General features: G+C 32.8%; 1 long non-coding RNA gene across 1 annotated transcript; it reads right to left on the bottom strand.

Moving 5' to 3' along the window:
- LOC108660866 lies at positions 306 to 2,944 on the bottom strand. The gene is made up of 3 exons (XR_001926561.1): positions 2,906 to 2,944; positions 1,220 to 1,343; positions 306 to 341 (listed from the first exon to the last, which is right to left on the bottom strand). It is a non-coding gene; the product is annotated as an uncharacterized LOC108660866 (long non-coding RNA).

Below are 23,065 nucleotides of genomic sequence, written 5' to 3'. Positions count from 1 at the left end.
AAAACACATATTTCATAATCAAAAATAAATTTAGATGTCTAAAACATTCCTTTGAAACGAAACTATATCTATTTGAATATAACATAAATATTTAATAAAATATTCTATTTTCTTATAAAACAATATTAATAGAGTTACCAGTAAATATTTTTTATAGCATAAAAGCTAAAAAATTCATACATATTGTAATACAGATAACCAAAGTATAAAATTTAATTTACAGTGACATGTGGGCCCACGAATGACCAAAAGTATCAAAAGAAATGATCCTACAGTTTTTGGATGATGCAAGTCCAACTGTAGTCCTCAACGATACCAGCTATCTACAGTCTATTCTGAGCCTGAAATGGGTGGAAAAGAGGGTGATGAGATTATAAAATCTCAGTGAGTAAACAAACATCATTTAAATCAGCTAAAATCAAGTAAAAATGGACAATCAAAATATCCCATCACATTACGTATTTCACAATTTGAAAATTCATCCCAACCCATGCAAATGGTTGTATTTCATTTAATTTCTCATTAAGGCTTATGACTTTCATAAACATTTGGCTCATGCCATCAAATAGCACTCGATGACACCTTGATCAGAGGCATATACTCGAGCCACCAAGGCTATTAAAAATTTCGTATACACGTAAAACATATTTTTATTTCGTTTTGAAAACACAGTCGTTCCTTGGCGTTAGCAGAGTTCATCGTCACGAGGTGGTTCGGCGTGATGTGAACTCTAACCATGCCTCAGGAGATACCCTACGCGTGTCACAACCAGGTACTCCCCTCGAGCCCCTGACAACCGCCGCGACGTCCCGGTGGACATTCGTTACCCGAAGTGCCAACTGGAACCCCGCAAGGCTTCAGTACCATTTTTTTTCATCTCCCCTGTGAGTAATCATCGCTAAACCTCATTTTTAAAGAATTTTAAGCTTTTTTCCTTTCAAAATTATGGAAATATAATTTTCGCCTCACAGGGGCATTTTCGTCATTTTTCCTTGAAATTTTCTGAACCCGACTAAAGATGTAGTAGATTAGTGGAAAACACATATTTTATCATTTAAAATAAATTTGGGTGTCTAAAACATTTATTAAAAATGATATTGCAACTATTTGAATAAAATAAAATATTCAATAAAATATTCTAATTTCTTGTAAAACAACATTTATAGAGTTATCGATAAATAATTTTTGTAATGTAAAAGCTAAATAAATTCATACATACTTTACAATGACTCGTGGGCCCACAGGGAACAAAAGTACACAAAGGCAGTAAACCTACAGTTTTTGGAGTAGTAAAGCTGACTATAATCCTTGACGATATCTGCTATCCACAAGCTACCTCGAGCCTGAAATGTTTGGAAATGAGGGTGGTGAGATTATAAAATCCTAGTGAGTAAACAGATACCATCTAAACCATCTAAAGTCGAGTAAATGGAGACAGATAAAACAGTTTAACATACTAAAATTCATCACCTTTCAACTTGTCTCAACCAAATAAAATCAATTCATATAAACCGAGTAATTAACATGGCTTATGAATTTCTTAAAACTTTGGCTCGTACCAAAATCATACCCAGTTATCAGGGATACCTTGGCCGCGGGCTATCCCAAACCGAGTCTGTCAAGGCTATTAAAAAGTTAAGTACTCATAAATCATGTTTTTTTTAAAAAAAATATAGTCGTTCCTTGGCGTTGGTTGAGTTCACCCTCACGTAGTGGTTTGGCATGAAGTGAACTCTAAAAGTTATACCTCAGGAGTTACCCTACTCGCCTCTCCAACAGAGGTATGAATATGACCAGGTTTTGTGCCCCTCTAATAGGCTAGTCCACAGAACCAGCCCACTGCAGCAAGCTAACCCACCATACAATAAAATTTGCAACAGCATGACATGGCAATTTTATCATTATTTAGCCTATCAAGGCAAACAACAGTTTATACATTTCAACACAAATACCAATTTAGCCATCCATGCAAATATTGTCATAAGCCAATCAATTAGAACCATAAATTCACAATACATCATATGGTCTCCAATTACTCTATTTTCAAAGCCATTATTCAATTTTAAAACAATTTTATGAAATCATTTCATTAAATCACATTTGGTTTATAAAACCGAAAAATTAATTATTTAATTCATTTTCCATGAAATTCACAAAATCGGATAAAAAACACTTTAGATAATTAAGACGATAGTAAGGTTACTTACAGTACTAAGAGTTCGATATACTCATATTCTCGATCTTCGGACACAATCTCTTTACCCTTGTTAGTGGGCTCACCACCTATACATCATACGTGACACGAATTTCAATAAATCTATATGAATGCATGAAATATGATGGAAAATGTCTAAATAGCCGTTTAAATACGATATTCGACCTAATTCGCACTATTCTTGGTGTAAATGGCTAAAACCTTCAATTTAACTCCAAATCGATTTCTTTCACTTTCTACACTCCAATTATACTTGAAATACCTCAATGACTGTGAATATGATTCAATTTATCAGTCCGAACCATAAATTGCACATGTCTATACATTAGGTAAAAATTTGAATTTTCATGCAAAAATTTCCCATTAAATTTCTAGCCTCACCAATCATTAAATACCACCAAAATATCATGAAATATCATCAATTTAAGCTGCAATATCCTCCCTAGAAAATTCAGCCTCTTGTGGGTTTGTGAAGAACAAAGTGATTCCTTGCTAGATTTTCATACTTTCCATTACCAAACAACCAAAAACACTTAATTAGATTGAAATCTAGCAAAATCAATGCTCAAAACCTCTCCTCTCAAATTCGGCTAGCATGGGTTCATCATGCAAACTTGAGTTCTAAGCATGGAAAATGAAAAAGAAAGCATGGATAGTGTAAAATCACAAGATAAAATCACAAAATTTTACCTTTATTAGCTTAATCCCTTGAAATGCCACCTTTTTCTTCAATTTTCCCACCTAGGGTTTGTGTTCTTTACTTTCCTCTTCACTTCATGCTTTGGCCGGCCATATGGGTGAGAAATTGGCTGATTTTGTGCTAATTTATAAGGAAAATAATAAATGGATAAGATTTTGACACATGTCACCATTCCATTGGTCCATGTGTTATACTTAGCCATTAAGTAATCTCTCTCAACCACTTAAATCTTCTCAATTATCCATGATAATATTGGGTAAAATCTATGTGCTGGACAAGTGTTGGGTGGTGTAAACTTACGATTTTGCCTTTGGGCAACAAAATGACAATTTTGCCCCTATGCTCGAAAAAATGCAAAAATTAAAATTTTCCACTTCTCAAACTCAAATCATACTCCAATGAGTCAAATGTGATCAAAATCTTTTCTAAAAATTCCCATTTTGTCTTCGAGTGACAAAATTACCATTTTACCCCTAGAACATGAAAATTCCAAATTGACTTTAATTCAGTCCTCGAACTCCAAATCATCGTTTTAAGTCATTCTGGGATTTTAAAATTCTCAATTTCATCTTAAGATCTCTATTTAGACTAGTTCGAGGCTTAATTCAACTTAATAGTACCATTTAGTACAATATCGACTTTTGATGATTTTTCGAGGCTTTCCAAGTATGCAAGCATATTGTCAATCACATAAAGGACATGGCAAGTACTTTATCAGGTCGAGCTTGACAACGTGCCTCTCCGACCGAGGTACATATATAACTGGATTTCGTGCCCCTCTAATAAGCTAGTCCACAAAACCCGCCCACTACAGCAAGCTAAACCCACCATACAATAAAATTTGCAATAGCATGACATGACAATTATTTTATTTTACAGCCTCTCAAGGTAAATTAATAATTCATGCACTTTCAACACATTTAGCAATTCAACCATTCATGCCAATATTGCCATAAGCCAATCAATTAAACCATAAATTTACAATATATCAAGTGGTCTCCAATTACTCTATTTTCAAAGCCATCATTCAATTTCAAGACAATTTTATGAAATCATTTCATTTAAATACATTTTGTTTATAAAACCTAAAAATTAACCATTAAACTCATTTTCTATAGAATTCACAAAATCGAATAAAAAGACTACTTTAGATAATTAAAATGATGATAAGGTTACTCACTTCACAATAGCGGGATTTCTACGTCGTTATTGATTCGTACTTGTATAATTATTCCTATTTGTCAGTCACCTATGTCGCTCAGCACACTCCCACAACAAACTTTCCTATCAACAATTTAAATCCAATATACTCAGTGCATCAATTCCACTTCTCTCTCTCACTCGATCATAAATCTACATTATTTCTCCTCATTTCTTCTAATATTTTACCATTCAACTTAACACTCTCAACCAAATTATGCATCTAAATTCCTCCAACATCAATAATTCTTCACAACGAATCATTTAAAATTTCTTAACTTCATTCAAGCACTATTCGTAAATTTCACATTTTTTTCTTTACTTTAGTCCTATGACACCTCCTAATAAAATATTTAAATGTTGTATTAAAGTAATTTAAATTTAATTCATATCACCAAATAACCAATGTATAATTAAATAAAATGAGCTAGCCTCTGAACAGTCCAATTTCACAATAAACCATGGAAAAAAGTAAAGCAATTTTACCAAATTAGGCTAAGTTAGCCCAAGTGTCCACCTTTCTTCTCTTTTGGACTTTTCTTCCCTTGTTGTTTTTGGGTCCTTTTTCATTGACTCTTCCCATCTCTTTCTAATTGGGCCATGCCCATTCTTTCCTTATTGGGTCATGTCCATTTATATGTATATATGTAGATATATATATATATATATACATATATATTTTCTTTTCTTTTCTTTTCTTTTCTCTTCTTTTTTTTTCTTTTCTTTTCTTTTCTTTTTCTTTTTCTCTTCCTTTTCTCTCCAGTCGACCAGCAACTTCTTGCTTGTCTTTCTTTTTCCTTTCTCACGTACAAGAGCTGTCCATAATTTCCTTCTCTCACTCCCTCTCACCGTCGGCCATAACTTCTTGTCTTTCAACCAAGAAATTTTCAGCAGCTGAAGCTGCTCATATACACATCAAAATCAGCAGTTAAGCTGCTCTATTTCTCTTAAAAATTAGCAGCTAAGCTGCTCTATTTTCCCTTCAAAAATTAGCAGCCAAAGCTACAAAGATTAGCAACCAAAACCATCCCGTTCAGCCTTCAAAATCAGCAGCAAAAATTGCACTTTTTAGCCTTCAAAATCAGCAGTTAAACCCTAAAAAAATCAGCAGCCAAAGTTGTTCTTTCCTTCCTCAAAATCAGTTCTTTCCTCCTCCAAAATTTGTAGCAAAACTGCCCCCTCAACTCAGCTCTTTCTCCTCTCACTTTCTTTCTCACGCTCAGCTTTCTCTTCTTTTTTTTTTCTCTTTTCGCTCACGCCTTCTTCTTCTTCTTGTTTCTTTTTCTTCTCTTCACTAACCGACTTCTCTCTTCTTCTTTGTCTTCTTCACTTTACTTATTCAATTATATATATATTTTATATTTTTTTTTCTTTCATGAATCTTTCAATTTGGCCAACCCCCCATTTTTCTTTCCTTCTCCATTTTATTCCACATGGCCCGCCTCCCTCCATCAAACAAATCAAAGAGTCTTTTGACTCTTTTTATTGACCACATGGGCGGCTGCCCATGTTGGTCTATCTTTATCTATATTTTTTTATATACTATTATTATTTTACTATATGGTCATTATATTTCTCTCATTAATTCCACTACATATCCTTCAATCTTTATATTTCAAATTCGATCTTTTTAATACGTCTAAAAATTTCAATTTTCATCTATCTTCCTTCCTCTATACGTGTACTACCAAATTATCAAAATTGCACTTAAACACGGTATTACCATAATATTTAAATATTCACTTATCTACGTTGGCTCATCTTAGCAAAACACTCATATTTCACTTTCGTCACTCATTTCCAAAAATTTATTTGTATTTCTTCTCCCCCACTTGGATCAACCATATGATCCTTCTTCATGACTGATTTTGATTTCAACATCCGATTAAATATTAATATTTTAATATTATTTTATTTTAAAAATTTCCTCTTGTCTCCTTAGCACCTAAAATGCCTTATTATACCTCAATTGACTTCCGAATCACCTTTTATCTCACAAATTCTCTTTCGGTAAAAATTTTGTTATTTTATTATTATTTTCTCGCGTGTTGAATATTTTATCCTAAACTATTCCTTTCATCTTTCATCACTTTTAAACATTATAATTGACCTCAATTTGCATTCGATCAACTTTATTAATCACTGTTTCAAAATATGGGGTATCAAATTTTATGGATTAAAGAACAATTAAAAGACATTGGAGTAACAATGCATAATGTACCTATATTTTGTGAGAACACAGTGCCATTAATATATCGAAGAATCTGATTCAGCACTCTAGGACCAAACATATTGAAATTAGACATCACTTTATTAGAGACCATGTGATTAAAGGAGTTATTAAGATTGAGTTTGTTAACAGCTTGCAACAATTAGCTAATATATTCACCAAGCCCTTGAATGAGGGAAGATTATGTGAAATTAGGAGAAATCTAGGAATGGTTAATATACAGGAGCTTTAGGAAAATTTGTGAGCTTTCCATTCATAAGACAGTAGGTACTTAGTTGATTAAAAGAATCGCTTAATCAACTAAGAGCATTTTGTTTCCTTTAAATAATAAGACTCAATCAGATAAAGATAAAACTTAGTCAGCTAAGAAACCAAGATAATATATAATAAAAGGAAAAGAGCAAGCATATCGGGTAAGGAAGAAAAGAAAAATAAACTGCTTAAGTGAAACATAAAAAGAGAGGTAAAATTTTGAAATTTGAAAAAAGGGGTAACTGACTGCATTTAAAAGATGGAGTTTGACAGTTTTTTAAAGAAGAAAAACCACTCTTAACCTCTCACCCTTATTCTCTCACATCAGAAGCCACTCCTCTAAAAACTGAAGCCCTATTTCTCTCAAACCCTAAGTTTGATTCTACTCAAAATCAATGGCTAAAACCACATTACCCAGTAGTATTTTGGAAAAGAAGAAAGGAAAATTACCCATGGAAAAGAATCCATTGTTTAAAATTTAAAAGAAGAGGAAGAAGGATGAGTCAGCCTTGGTGACAAAGAAAACTGGGAAGAAACACAGAGAGAAAGAATAAAAGTCAGAGAAAAAGAAAGAAAAAGAAAAATCTATCAGAAAAGGTACACCTCCATTCACCAAATTTAGAAATAAAACTCACAAGGATAGGCTTAGCAAGATAGAGAATGCATCGATTTCATGTGGGAAATACATTGACTGGGACAGTTTTAATGACATGCCAAAAATTAAAGAGGCTTTATCAGATTATTTTGAAGAGATAAAATTAAGGAAATTAAGTGTTTTTAAGAACAGAACCTATAGTGCCAACTTAGTGAAGGAATTAAATGCTAGCATTGCACTAGATGAAATGAACTTGAGGAACCTGAGGATTTTGTTCATGATGGTCTGAATGTGTTCTTGAATGGAAAGGAGTTTGTGGTCAGAGCCACGATTTGGGAAGTCTACTCAAAGTTGAGTGTGAAGAGGGAGAATACAAATTCCTGAAAATTATGATCCTTCATCTCTGTGGGAAATAATAATAGGGAAAAAGGAAAGATATTCATCCAAAAGTTATGCCAATTTCATTAAAAGCCCTCATATTAGAATTTTGCATTATTTCATTGCCTTTACAATTCATGGAAGAAATGGCAGCTTCAACTACATAAGCCTTCAAGATATGTGGCTAATAGAGCACACCTTTAATGCTACTCCCTTTAACTTCGGCAGATTCATGATAGAAAGGATGAGAGGAACATGTCAAGTTGATAAGGTAAATCTGCCGTATGGAAACATAATTACCTCTTTGATTAAGAAAAAGGGGATATGGAGTTCAAGATATGAAATGGACCAAGTGAAAAGCAGGGACCAGGAAATCTATCTAGGAAGCTTACCAAAGATGGGCTACAAACTAGAAAGAGAAAAGTTTGTCAAGACCCCCAAGATTGCTCCAAGGGATGAGCATTCCACACCTGCTCAGACTCAGACAGCTTCTTCTTAGATTTCTAATGAAATGATTCTAAATTTGCTAATGAGAATTGATGGGAAACTCACTAACCAATCTACAAGGATACAAAAATTTGAAGATAAGTTGGAAGAGTTAAAAAATGTGATGAAAGAAAAGGGAAAAACTACTTATGGACCTGTTACTATAGACACTTCTACAACACCAGGTCCAGCACCTACATAACAAGCTACTGAAAGTCCAGACCTCCAAGCTAAAGAAGATGAACAAGATTTGTTCCAGCAAGGAAATCTCCCACTCTTGAGCCTCAAAATGAAGAAAAATCCAATGAAGACACTGAAGTACTTGGATCTTTTAATGACAACTCTCCACCATATGATGAACCACAACAAGAAAAACCATCACCTCCTAATTCTGAGGAAGTTTCAATAATGGATATATTTCACCAAATGGTCAGAGAATAACAAGTAGAAAGAAAAGTAGTAAAGGATAAAGATCAGAAGTCAGTATTTGCAAGGGCTTGTCTTGAGTTAGTTCACATTGCTAGAGAAAGTGAACCTACTGAAATAGAACTAGGGCAAGCAGTTGCTTCCACCAAAGATAAATCCAAACTTATTGGTAAAGGCAAGAAAACCATGGCAACAAAGACAAAATTCCTCAAGAGAAGAAAGTCTTCAAGAATAGTTGAGAAAGCCAAACCCTCAGTCTAGTCTTTTGCTCAAGATCTACTCTAAATTTCAGACAGATCCTCCCCTGACTCCTCACCAAAAAGAGCATCACATGTGCCATCTCCTGAACCCCTCAATGTCCATTTCGGCATTGATGAGTCTACCCCCTTTGATTCTTCTCAAACTAGTTGACCACTTTTATTTTTGTACTGATGACAAAAAAAGGGAGTAATAGGATAGAAAGCTTAGGGGAGATAAAAAGTAGATGAATTTTAGGAAGAAAATGGAAGTGATGTAGGGCCAATTTAGGAATCTAAATCTAACTCTAACAATATTGAGCTGTTTATGTTATTTTGTGTACTGATGGTTGAAAACTGGATGCTGATAACTTATGTTTATGGTTGTTCTGTTGAATTGAATGGAAACTATTTTTAAAACGAAAATGGATGCTGCTTATATGTTTATGATATATGATATTTCTATTTAATGGTTAATGGCATTTATGTTTGGAATGGACATGATTTGTTGAAAATATGCTAATGACAGTGAATGATAATTCTGTCACCTATAGCTGATTGTCCTGAAAGGCTATATAAAAATATTTTGTCAAATAATCTATACATGTCATTTTCCTTAAGAAACAGATAAAAACTTGCTAAAATGAATAATAAAATCATGCATACTCTAAGCGGGAGCACATATTCAAAGGGAGAAAAACCCTATTTTGTGCAAAACAAAAAGGATCTAATAGACATTGTGCTGGTAATCAAGGAATGTTTTGTCATCATCAAAAAAAGAGAGATTGTTGCCTCCATTAGTTTTTGATGATAATAAAACATTCCCACTCTTTTTTGTCTAACTATGCTACTTGAGTGTGCAGGATGAAAAATGTATGCCAATAATAAATTGATCACTAAAAAGCAAATATCAAATCTCATAAAAATGAGGAGCTAAAATTGAACCACAAAACAGAAGCCTCTTAGTTGGATAAAGAATGGAGTTAGTCAACTAAAACTCAAGAATGAAGATGGCCGGTTTAGAAATAGAGACGACTTAATTGACTAAAAAGCATTTTTAATTGACTATGAGCCTACTGCTAGAAACTATGTTCAAAAACAGAGACGACTTAATCGACTAAAAAGCATAGTTAGTCGACTAAGAGCTTACCGCCAAAAATTGGATTCGGAGACAGAGATTACTTAATCGACTAAGAAGCATAGTTATTCGACTAAGAGTATTCGGTCTGAAGATTTGAATTTGAATACTAGAAGACAAATTAATGGCTAGTACTACGCCAAACTGTTTCCCAACGGTCAAAAACTGTCAAACATCCATTAGAGTTGATTTTTCAAATATAATAAACCTCCCCAACGGCTAAGAACACATCCAAGGCTTCCAAGAATAAAAAAAGCTCAAAAATAGCAAGAAATTCTCAACATACTTTCTGCACTTCACTCCAATCTTTGTAATTGAGATAATGTCAAGCCCAGCTCCACAATATGTTTATTATGCCATTCTTATATAAGAATGCATGTTTCCTTACTTGGGTACCTCAAAAATCGTTAAAGGACGGTGTTGTACCAAATGGTACAATTAAGTCGAATTAAGCCTCAAACTAGTCCAAATAGAGATTTTAAGATGAAATTGAGAATTTAAAACCCCAGAATGACTTAAAATGGTGATTCAGAGTTAGAGGACCGATTTGGAGTCAAATTGAAATTTTCATGACCTAGGGGTAAAATGGTCATTTTGCCACCCGAGGTTAAAATTGGAATGTTGGAAGAAGTTTTTGATCAAGATTGATTGTTTAGAACATAATTTGAGTTTGAGAAGTGAAAAAAAAATTAATTTTGGTATTTTTTCGAGCATAAGGGCAAAATAGTCATTTTGCCACCCTAGGGGTAAAATTGTAATTTTACACCACCCAACACTTGTCCAGCATATGGATTTTACCGAATATTATCATGGATAATTGAGAAAATTTATATGGTGGAGAGAGATTGCTTAATGGATAAGTATGACACATGGACCAATGGAATGGTGACACATGGTAAATTTTTGTCCATTTAATATTTTCCTTTATAAAGCCAATTTGAACTCTTCCACATTCATTCTTATGGCCGGCCATAGCAAGAACAAAGGAAGAAACGAAGAACAAAAACTCTAGAGTGAATATTCAAGAGAAAATTGGTGGATTTCAAGTAATCAAGACATCAAAGGTAAAATTTCTTAACTCTAGCTTGTGATCTATCTTTCCAATGCCTTATTTTGTGTCACGACCCAAATTCTGAGCCATGACCGACGCAAAGGTCCAATGGACATAATCCACTAAACCCAAGCAAGCCTATTATTTATCTTACTTATAATTTCATCTAATATCACTAAGTCATATTTCATAACTTTGAATCAAAATAGTGATATACATTGCCAACTCATATTGGCATTACTCCTTAAAAATTTACATTAAGTTCGTCTATACAAAACAAAATAACACTCGACTTCCTACGGAGTGACTCCGATGAATATACAGCTACCGAATGCCGAGACACCTACCAAAAGATCGACACAGGTCTACAAGGACACCTCGCCCTAGTTACCGACTGCCTCGTGATCTGAAAACATGAATTTGAAAATGGTGAGTATAAACCCAGTGAGTGAACAAGGAAAGGAACAAGCAACAACAACAAGGGAGAATTTAAAATCATGATGCACTTGTTTCAAAGCAATGCAATTTAGTTCCATTCATATTAAAAACCCCTCATCTTAAACTTAACTCATTTAGTCCTAAATGTTGGAAGTCCATGCTCAGATATGGTAGCAAAAAAGTGAAACATAAGGCAGCAATTGGACAAAGTAGGAGACAAAACAGAAAGTTTTTCGCTACAGCGAAAACAAAGCAACAAGAGAAAAGTTTCCCTCACTCAACAAAAAGGCCATCCTGCTAAACCAACAAAATAAACATAGAACACATGAAAATTCCCAAAGTGCAATGTATCAAATTTCTCATATATGTCAATCATATATCGCATTCATAAGTTTTCATTTCATAAGTCTAGATGTGCATAATTACATAGATATACATGAACATCATCATAATCACACCCGGCTCGTGTACATCCCCCCACATCGTGCACATAGCCGGCACCATCGTGTGCATCCCCCCACATCGTGCACAATCAGTGCCATCATGTACATCCCTCCACATCGTGCACACGGGCACTATCATCATCCATCTCTCACGCCACCATCATCACCGGCATGTGCATCCCCCCACATCATGCACACACACGGTTACAGTCATTATACACAATATCATTCATCATGCACAACACGCACATTTATATATCATCATACTACAATAGTGCATGAATCCATAGCATTCACATATCACAATATAAAACCATTTTGCAAAAAGTTGTTCCCAAGGCACTTGTCTTTATGAAAAACTTGATAATTCATTCAAATGGGTGGCAAATACATTATATTTCCCAAAACAAGTTTTGAAGGCAGTCCACTCACAGGTGTCGAAAATTCGGATTCCGGGTGCACTCGGACTAATAATCCTCAAGCGCAATTCCTTTGCCTTTTTCGGACGTCTCACTACCTTGACAAATAACAAAGTCGAGGAATTTACTATATTGTCCCTAAATTGATATAAACTAATTTAAATTACTAATGCTTAATATGTAAATGCAAAAATACGTCCGATTACCGCTTAATCACGGTATTGATTAAATTCGACAGATCACCCGATTAATTGGCGATTGTGTCCAAATCACCTCCAATTTAATCCATTTCTCCTCTAATACCTTAATTTACCACTTACCATTTAAATAAAGCCAAATTCAGCATTAGAACCCTCACAGTTCCTTATAGAAAAATTCGGTCATTTGGTGCACTAGCACCGAAATTTTTTTCTACAAGTGATACTAATTTAGATAAAAATCAAACCAAACAAGCCTAGGATTACAATATCTCTCTCACTTTGTTTGACTATTACCTTTATTCCTTATTTTAGTTCAAATGGGTTGAATTGCTAACCTAGAGTCCTCAATTATTTATAAGGGCCTCCCAACTCATCTTATAAAAATATCTATTTTAATTAAAACACTATATCCCTATGTGAATTGAAATTAAAATAGACTCGTTAAGTTCAAGCTCTAATCTGGCTGCATATGGCTTATAGGTATATCCTTATCATATACGCAAATCAATTAATATGATCATATGTTAATTGGTGATCAGGCAATTGAAAGTATTAAGAACAAATTGGAATAAACAATTCAAATCCTATTAAAGATAAGAAAGAAAGAGATTAAAAATTTTGATTATATGTGAGTCCAATTGCAATCCACGAAAAAGAAACTTAGCTACGCATAATTGCAAAGACAAATATCATTATATAAATTTCAACCATGGAGAGTAACAAGAAATAAAAAAGCTAAAGAAGAAAACAAATCGATTAATTGTAGCCTTGTTTTCTGAGTTTCTACCTCAACTTTCAACTTTTTGAATCTCCAACGGTTGTCTAAACTAATGTCTCTTAAAAATATCCTATTTATAGTAACAATCTTAACCTTAAAGCCCTTAAGTTAACCTATTGATTCTAATTGGGCTTAAAAGTGTAAGGAGGCCTAAAAATCAAATATCATCTTTCAAAATTACCATTCTCATAGCATTACACCTTGTCATTTTCTGAGGCAATTTTCTCTACCTTTGAGGTAGAATTGGGAAAAGTGATCTTCATGAAAGTTGTAGCTCTATCTCTTATCTTTCCAATGGCAGAGAATTGCATCATATATAGTTCTATAGCTAGAGTTATGGGCAAAATACCGAAGAATATGCAAGTAGATTTCTTGTCCTTCAAATACTTTACTTTTCAAAATTAAGCCCAATTTCCTTAAATCCTACAAAAGCATAAAAACTAATAAATAATGGTTGTTTTGTCAAGGAATGTTTTGTCATCATAAAAAAAAAAAAAGAGATTGTTAGCCCCATAAGTTTTTGATGATAATAAAACATTCCCATTCATTTATGTCTAACTCTACTACTTGAGTATGTAGGACAAAAATGTATGTCAATAATAAATATATAACTCAAAAATAAAGATGGTTGGTTCAGAAACAGAGACAACTTAATGGACTAAGGAGTATTGTTAGTATACTAAGAGCTTACTGCCAAAAACTAGGTTAAGAGACAGAGATGACTTAATCAACTAAGAAGCATAATTAGTTAACTAAGAGCACATTGTCAGAAAATTTGACTTTCAGCACAAATGGACAAAATAACGGCCAAAAATGGCTAGTTTCTGTCTCTAACGACCAAAATTGATTTTGCATGTATTTAAAGCCTCTCCAACAGTCAAAAACAAGAGAGAGAAGTTATCCAAAGTGATTTTGAGCTTAGAAGACCAAAAACCTTTTCTTTTCACTTGTATTTCACTCTTATTCTTTGATAAAGTGTTTAAGCTTAACTTTGTACATCTTAGATCAGCTAGGTGATCAATTGCACTTTATTTTTTCTTCATTTCTTGATTACTTAGAGTGTGCAAGGCACTCTAGGGGGTTGATCAAGCTTGGGTTTGCTTGGTTGTTGTTGAAGGTTCTAACTTAGCCTCAAAAAAGTTAGTTTTGGGTTTTGGTTGATCCTGTGAAAAACCATTGTTAAAGGTTGTGGTTGAGCCTTTGAAAAGCCATTATGGGTTTTAGTTAATCCCGTGAAAAACCATTGTGAAAGGTTGTGGTTGAGCCTATGCAAAGTCATTGTAAAAGCTTGGTGGAAACTTGGGAATTCCATTGTTTTTAGTGATTTGGTTTGGAAAATCCTTAGTTGAACAATCAAGGTAGTGGATGTAGGTCTTTGACTGAACCACTATAAATCTTTGTGTATTGTCTCCTTTATTTTATTTTTCATTTTCATTCTTTTATAAAACGTTCCTTCATCGTGCTTCAAATTTCTCATCATTGACCTTCAATTTGCCCCCAATTCGAAATCAAGTTTAGTAAAAGCTAAAAAGTACTATTCACCCCCCTCTAGCACATTTATTTGGGATCAATAAGTGGTATCAGAGCCTAACCCTTATTTTTAAGGCTTAAAATCCTTAGGAGAGATCCAAATGGCTCTAGAAAAATCTGTTGATGCAAAGGGTCAATGCATAAATATGCCTCCTCAATTTGATGGATCAAACTATCTTTATTAGAGTACTAGAATGTCCATTTATGTTAGGACTTATGACTATAAGAAATGAGATGTCATTATCGATGGTCCTTTCATTCCTATGATCACAAATTCGATAAATGGTGAGAAAAGTCTCAAAGATAGAAATAAGTGGACAGAAGTTGAAATGAGGAGAGCACAAATCAACTCTAAGGCCATGCACACTCTCATTTGTGCACTTGATCATAGAAAATACGATAAAGTGTTCATGTGCAAAAGTGTTAAGGAAATTCGGCAAAAATTAGAAGAGTTATATGGAGAAACAAAGATGGAAAAGGAATTGGAAGACAACTCTTGTGAGAATCAATCCTCAACAAGAAACATGGCAAATGCAGACAAGGAATCAAGTGAAGATGAATTCTTAAATCAAATTGAATTATGCCTCATAGCTTTTGAAGAGATAAAGGTAATGTCTTCATCTTGTGAATTTAATTCATATGCTTTTGATGAATTGCATGATGCTTTTGAGGATTTAGCATTTGAGTTTGAGAAAATGAATATGAAGCATAAAAAAATTATTTCCATACTCGATGTTAAAAATGAATTTTTGATGAAAGCAAAAAATTGACTTGGAGAAAGAAAATGAAAATTTGGAAAATGGTTTTGAAGCTTACCAAAAGAAAATTGATATTTTGGAAAAAGGAAATTTTGATAAGAAAATGAAATTTGAAGATTTATTGAATGAGAAACAAAAGGCTTCCATGAATTCCTCATCTTCCAAAATGACCATATACAATCATTGCACATTTTATAGTTATTGTTCATACATTGTCCAATTAAAAAATGAGTACCTTACAAATTTAGACAAGTGCAGGTTCCAAAAGGAGTTTTATGTGATGAGACTAACTTTCAATGATCCAAAGCAATTTGGATACCAAAGATCAAATGAAAAATGTCTTTTGTAGGTGTGCTAGAGCAAGGAAGAACAATTCTTGAAGAATGAATGCTCTCCAGTTATACATAAAGGAAAATGGGTGATCTCTATGCTAAAAGCCTTTTGTTTATTTAAATGAGATTTTATATTACTTATTTATTGAATGCTTCATTGATTTAGCTTGGTTTCTAAAATTGTTTACCTTTCGTAATTGAAAACTTTGGTTGCTTATTCTTGCTTGAATATTAAGTACAAAATTCCTTCAGCTTTATTGATAAATCTTGGCTATGCAACTTGATTTGATATGATACATACTATAAGTTGCAAGGAAGTAAGAATTTAATGATTGAGTATGTACTTATATTTGATCTTGAATATATTATCATTTTTATTTTGAGAAAATTGTTTTATTAAGATTGATTGATTATGGAAAATTGTTTCCATAAAATTTCCTCATGATTTATGAAATTGTTTCCATACTACTTCTTTCAGGAAAAATGATTTTTGTGCATAATTTTGAAACATAAAAGGTTGGATAATGTGATAGAAATATGAGCATACTTAATGACTTACACTCATATTTATTCAGGTAGCCTCAAACAAGGAAAATTGAGTTAAAAAAAATTGTCCCTGATTTCCTTGTGCCTAACATAAGTCGACCATTTGAACAATCTTGATTTACATTCTAGAACTTGTTTTAATAGTTCAAGATGGTTGATAATGAGTTTGAAAGTTTTGACTACTTTAATTAGTACTTTTAAAGCAAAATGAGCTTATATGAGAAAAATGTTGCCATCTTTTAAGTTTAGAATAATATATGAATTGAACAAGTTTGTTTCATAATGAAAAATACTTATGACTTGCTCTTATTAGATGTGCATATTTGCTTGTAAGCTTGAATGGTCATAAGGGCATTTTTGGAACATAATTGTGAGATATTTGCAATGACCCTTGACATGCATAAACATGATTCATTATGCTCATTACACATTTCATAAATCATTTAAAGCATAATTGAACAAACTTGAGTGATATTGAGCTCATGATTTTTCACAAAGCATATCTAATTTTGAATGTTTCAAGTTGAAAAGTTTGTAAAGAAAGATTAAATCTTTACCAATTGATTTTCTTGAAAAATCTTTTTATCCTCCTTGATTGAAAATGATTTATTAATTTTTTGTTTTTAATGACAGCATGGTTGAGCAAACTTGATTTGATATATGAATTGCATAAATCCCATTTTGTTTGATATTTCTCTCATGATTTATGAAATTGATTGAAAGGGATTTCTTAAGCATGATCTTTTGTGTGATAATTTGACATTGATGACATTTTTCAAGCAAAAGAACAGTTTTATTTACAATGTTTGACATCCTTGAGATTACTATGATTTCAATGATATACAACTTGAACAAGTATACCTTGTGTTGAAAATGCCATTATATCTTGTTCTTGTTGCAAATGAATGCTTGAGTAACCTCAAGGGCATTTTTATCCATATGCTGGAAAATTGTTGAAAATGTTAAATTTGACGCTTATTATGCTTAAACATTGTTTAAATGCTTGTTGTACATGTTATAAGTCATAGTCATGCATCATGATGTAAATTGAATATGCTTAAGCATACTAGAGACATGATTTTTCAAATGAGCATTTCAACTTTTTAGCACTTATGAACAATGAGCAATAAAATCCAAAATTTGAGTTCACATGTTTTTCTTGAAGAATCTTTGATCAAACATGTCCAAAATGATGTTCTAAACATGGTTGAAATGAAATTCTAAATTGTTCTCACACAAATCCATGTGTTAAGATCATTATACCTTGGAACATTGCATGTTTTGCACCTTTTTCTGGCTTTTCAATATGCAAGGATCAAGCATATTTTACTCCAAGCATAGCTAGTTGACTATTGTAGAACAAAATGCAAATGCTGCTGGAATGATAAAAAGTGGACCCAAGGGATATGTAGTTGACTCTTGAGTGCTTTAAAGCCAAAATGGACAGGTTTTGAGTTCCAAAATATCTTTTTACTTTACTTCTTGTCCATTGCAATATTTTCTTCCCTGAATTTCCTTTTCAAAGATGATTCTTAACTTTTAAAACATGCATTATGATTACTTTCATGATCATTTAGTGCAAGTACATGTTCTTGAAATTGCAAAACTTGCTGAAAAATGGGAAATCCTTTTTGATGACATAAATCTATCTATTCCCAAGCATGACACTTATTGTCACGATGCAAATTCCGGGCCATGACCAATGCATGGGGCCCAATGGACGTAATCCATTAAGTCCAAGCAAGCCTATTAATATGACATGTTCATCATTTCATCAAAAGTTGCTAAGTCACATTTCATAACTTCGAATCAAATTAATACTAAGCATTGCCAACTTGTATTGGCATTACCAATCAAATATACATCTATTGTCTAAAACATATGTCTTAATAATTTACATGGGGTTTGTCTATACACAACAAAAGAGTACTCGACTGCCAGCGAAAAGACTCGGGCGAAAGTATAGCTACTGAATGCCGAGACACCTACCAAGAGTCGAATCTACGAGGACACCTCGACCTAGTTACCGACTGCCTCCTAATCTAAAAACATGAAGTTGAAAACGGTGAGTATAAACCCAGTGAGTGAACAAAGGAAGAGAACAAGCAAACAATAAGGAAGACTTAAAGAAATCATGATGCATTTATCTTTAAAACAATGCAATTTAGTTTAGTTCTTGTTAAAATCCCTCATGTAAACCCCAAATGAGTAAATCACTTGATGAAAAGGGTCCATGCACAACAAAGGTTTTGAATAGTGAAAACTTTAATAGCATTCATGCAATTCAAGTCAAGTAAACGACGGGTCCTCGCTACAGCGATATTAGGCTCAAGTTATTAGCTGAACGAGGGTTCCTTAACTAGCCGAGGGTTTCTCTCTAAAATTCCTCATTTCAAACTTATTTAAATAAACCCCTAAATGTTGGGAGTCCATGATCAGCTATGGTGTAATTGAAATAGGAAAATATGGGAAAACTAGAAAGATAGCATAATGGATAGAAAGTTTCTCGCTGCAACGAGATTCTTTCTCACTACAGCGAGATTCAAGTGGCCAAAACAGAATGTTTCTCACTACAGCGAGAATGCATAAGCCGATACAATTTTCTCGCTGCAGCGAGAATGCATAAGCCGATACATATATATCAACATGATATAGGAGCACATAGGTTCGTCCTTTTACACATTTCACATTTTCACAACATCAAAACAATTTATCAAGGGCTTGTTCCCCGGCACACATTTTTAAAGAAAAGTTGGAATAAATCATTCCAACATTTCATGCAAATACAATTATATCTCCCAAAATGATTTTGAAATGCAGGTTCACTCACCGATATTTTGTTGAAGCTTTAGTCGACTCTAACTTCTCTAATGGTCCAAATGAGACGGTGGGGCTTCGTTGGAACCTAATCATCACATTAGCATCATAATTAAGTCAATTCACATACTTATAAATTCTAAAAGCTTTCTCTTAGCTAGCTTCCAATTGCCATTTAAGTGGCTATCTATGTTCACTATCCTAATCACTTTAAAGTGAATGAACAACCTGAACTACCAAAACACCCACAAGTCTAAACATTAATCATTCTCAACACTAAAAAATCAACTCTAATTTACTACTCACTTTGATATCTTTGTAAAATTGAAATTCTTTCTAATAATTATCCAAGCTATTATAAAAGCTCCCTCTTTCTCTCTCTAAATACCTAGCTAGTGAGAGAAAATATGGAAGTAGGATTTTTCAAGGGTTTTAAAGTGAGAAAGTGAAAGAGTACAAGGGTTCTATGCAAAAGTGCACAAAAGCTTGAAAATTGGAGCTATTTTGAGGAAGATTATGGAGCTTTCATATCAAGCTTCCATGGAGGATGAAAGCAACCTGAAAGAGAAGAAGGAAGAAGAAGAAGAAGCTACTGGAAAATGGGAGAATAAGCTGCTGGAAGATGATATTTATAACTCAAGCTTATCCACTCCACTTAAATTACCAAAATACCCTCAACAAGTTAGCTTGTTCTCCTCCAATCCTTTATGCAATCTTTTTACTCTTTTAACACTAAAACAAAGTCCATAATGGTCTAGAAATGCTCGGGTTCACGAAACTTAAAAATTTTGACTCGAGATGAAAAATGACCATTTTGCCCTTACCGTGGAAATCATCATCATTTTTATTTCCTTTGTCATTTTACCCTTATTTTCATCACTCATTTATGCCTTAGGCCTACTTAGACCTAAATATTGTTTAAAAACTTACTTTTAGGGACTTACTAAGAAAATGACAAAACTACCCCTAGCTCGTGTTATTGTGTCTATGCCTCGTTACGGGCCTATAGAGGTTGAGGTCTCACACTTATGTTGATTCCATAAATTCTCATGTATTTACAATGACAAAATAGAAATATGAGAAGTTGTTCATCAATGATTGAATTTGTTAATCCAATTGGATTTTCATGTGCATATATAGAAAATATCTTCTCATGAAAATTGAAATGTTCAAATGCTAATCTAAGAACAATTCTTGAAATATATTTTACGTTTGTGCTCAAATGATTGTTTCAAAATTGATTTCTTGATTATGCATACTTATTCGATTAAGGTGAACTCATTGAACTTAATGAAAATATTCTTGGCTCATTTACTATATTGGTCAAGACAGATGCTTACATGATTTTTCTTTATTCTTGACCTTAAGGTTAGAAGTCTAAAACTTGACTTGAGCTATGCATTTGAATATGAATTTAATTGTTAAGTTTGATCATGGCATATACTGTGAGTTGACATAGTTGAAATTTATTTTGAATATGAATTTAAATGTTAACTATGTCTTCATTGAGCCTTAACATTTACATGATCTAAAGGTTTTGTGTGCATCCAACTACTTTAGCTTATAGGTCACCATAAACAACATGACATGTCAAATAAAATATGGCCCATAGCTTTAGTTAGCAATGAATGCCTAATGTGCTTTGATTAAATAACTTTTTCCTGAATCTTGATAATTGGTATTCATTGATGATTAAATGTTCACTTTGAATATATTCATGAGTTGAGTGCTTTACTTTCAATATTCTATAACAATTGATATCACTCATGAATCATGAATTATTAAGAAATTACATGTACCTTGAACTTCAATGGTTGCATATTTTTTGAATGGGTATATGTCTATATTGAACTCATGCTTGCATTTAGATGAACAAAATTGGAATCATGATTAAGGAAGATAGCCATGTTAATTTTTGTAACCTTGTTTGTGCTTATTTGATTATAACTCTTGTACATGATTGCAATAAATGCAAAATGCTTTAGTCATGCTTTATTAATATTGATATGTGTTTTGTGAAAGTTCTCCTTGAATTGACAATTTCATATATAATTTGGAGAATACACCTTCCAATGCTTGCTTTAAAATGACTTGGATGAATGACTGCTTGAAAATAATTTGGAAGAATACTCACTAAAAATGCGTAATGATGATATTTTTTAATTTCTCCTTAAGTTGCTATTTTCATATATGAATTAGGAAATTCTTGGAAATGCTTGAGTGATACTTCTTGGCCAATTGATATTGAGAATAAATAATGAATGTTTGATGATGATTGATAATGCTTGATGATAATTAAGAATGATACTTGAAGACTAATGATACCTTTGACATGCCTAAGAACTACTTTGCAAATACTTCTCTAAAATATGAGTATTTGATGCATATGTTGAACATCTATTCAAATGCTCATACTTTTTTAGTTCCATGAACACTTGAGAATTAGGGAAATAAATTAAATATCCATTTGAATGCTCATTGATTCTAGGCTCATGATTTCTCCTAATATTTGATCTATTAAGGATCTTTAACAATTTGTGTTGAGCTTATGATTTCTTAAGGGGGAGTCAATCATTGTCATTGATATCATAGGAATTAAGATCTTCAACAACAAGGTTTGGTGAGAATTCAACATTCGGTGTTCTTCGTACCGATATATTGTGCCTTATATTACCTCTCACTTAAACTTGAATGTTGAAATGCATAATTGGTATCAAGCCTAAGTTTTCTCAATTAGTCTCTAGCTTTAAAATTAGCATCAAGCTTTATAATTGTCTCTTATCTCTAGAGCTTTAAATTGATCTTATCTTTCGTAAATGTTTTGAGCCTTGAAGTTGACATGCTTGGAATGCTTAGTGATACGAGGAAGTTTTTACTAGTGCTTTACCAATTGATATAATGAGCTTTAAAATGATTCGATCTCTCATAATTGATATCATGTTTTTACAGAGGAGATTTTACTTACATCTATCAATTGATATATTGAGCTTTAACACATGGTATTGGAAATAAAATATGGCTTATGTGCTTATTGAGCATCTTTATGCTTATCTTTCTTGAACTTCATAAATGTTATTTTTCTTGAACATCTATATACATGTGGCATTCTTATTGACGATTTTCTTGATGAATGAATATTGGAATGTGCTTAATGGGTATATTTCTTAATGACTTTGTTGGGTATATGATGACTTGGTGACTTTATGGTTACATATTCATGGTTTTAACGCTTATATTCTTGATGGATTTTGCTAACCATTATTTCTTGAGCTTAAGTGTTTAATGCTCACTCTTCTTAACCTTTTTTATATAACAAAAAGAGGGAAAAGGCTTATGAGCAAATTTAATTTTATGCATATGTTGAGGGGGAGATTTTAAAATCATTTCAAATGCAAATTATGCTCATAGTTTTGTCATATCAAAAAGGGGGAGATTGTTAGCTTTAAAATTATTATACTTTTGATTATGACAAAATGATCCAATTTGCTTGAACATTATTTGAGTAATCCTTGACAATTTCTTGAAATGATTTAACTCCCATACATTTGTCCTTACATAGACACAAGCTTGACTCTTGAAGTTATTGAACTATATCTATAAGCTTGTATGACTTAGGTGTATGAGTGCTTATGATTCTCATTCAGTAAAGTTTGATTTAAAGATTAAAGGAAAATCTTGATGCACTCATTAAGGGGGAGTTTTGAATATCTTGTTTAATGATGAAAAAGAAAAAAGAGAGAAGGAAGACTAAGTTAAAGAGAGTTTGATAGGTCTTCATGTTTAATTTAAGTGTGTGATGCTTAATGACTTATGACATTCTATTGTGATAAATACTAATGGTTAGTATTTGACATTCTACTGTGATAATTGCTGATGGTTAGGATATGGATGCTGATA

Source organism: Theobroma cacao, chromosome 2, assembly GCF_000208745.1.
Source record: "Theobroma cacao cultivar B97-61/B2 chromosome 2, Criollo_cocoa_genome_V2, whole genome shotgun sequence".
NCBI classification, from domain to species: Eukaryota; Viridiplantae; Streptophyta; class Magnoliopsida; order Malvales; family Malvaceae; genus Theobroma; species Theobroma cacao.
Note: the sequence above shows the minus strand (reverse complement) of the source record. Positions and strands in the feature narration are given on the sequence as shown.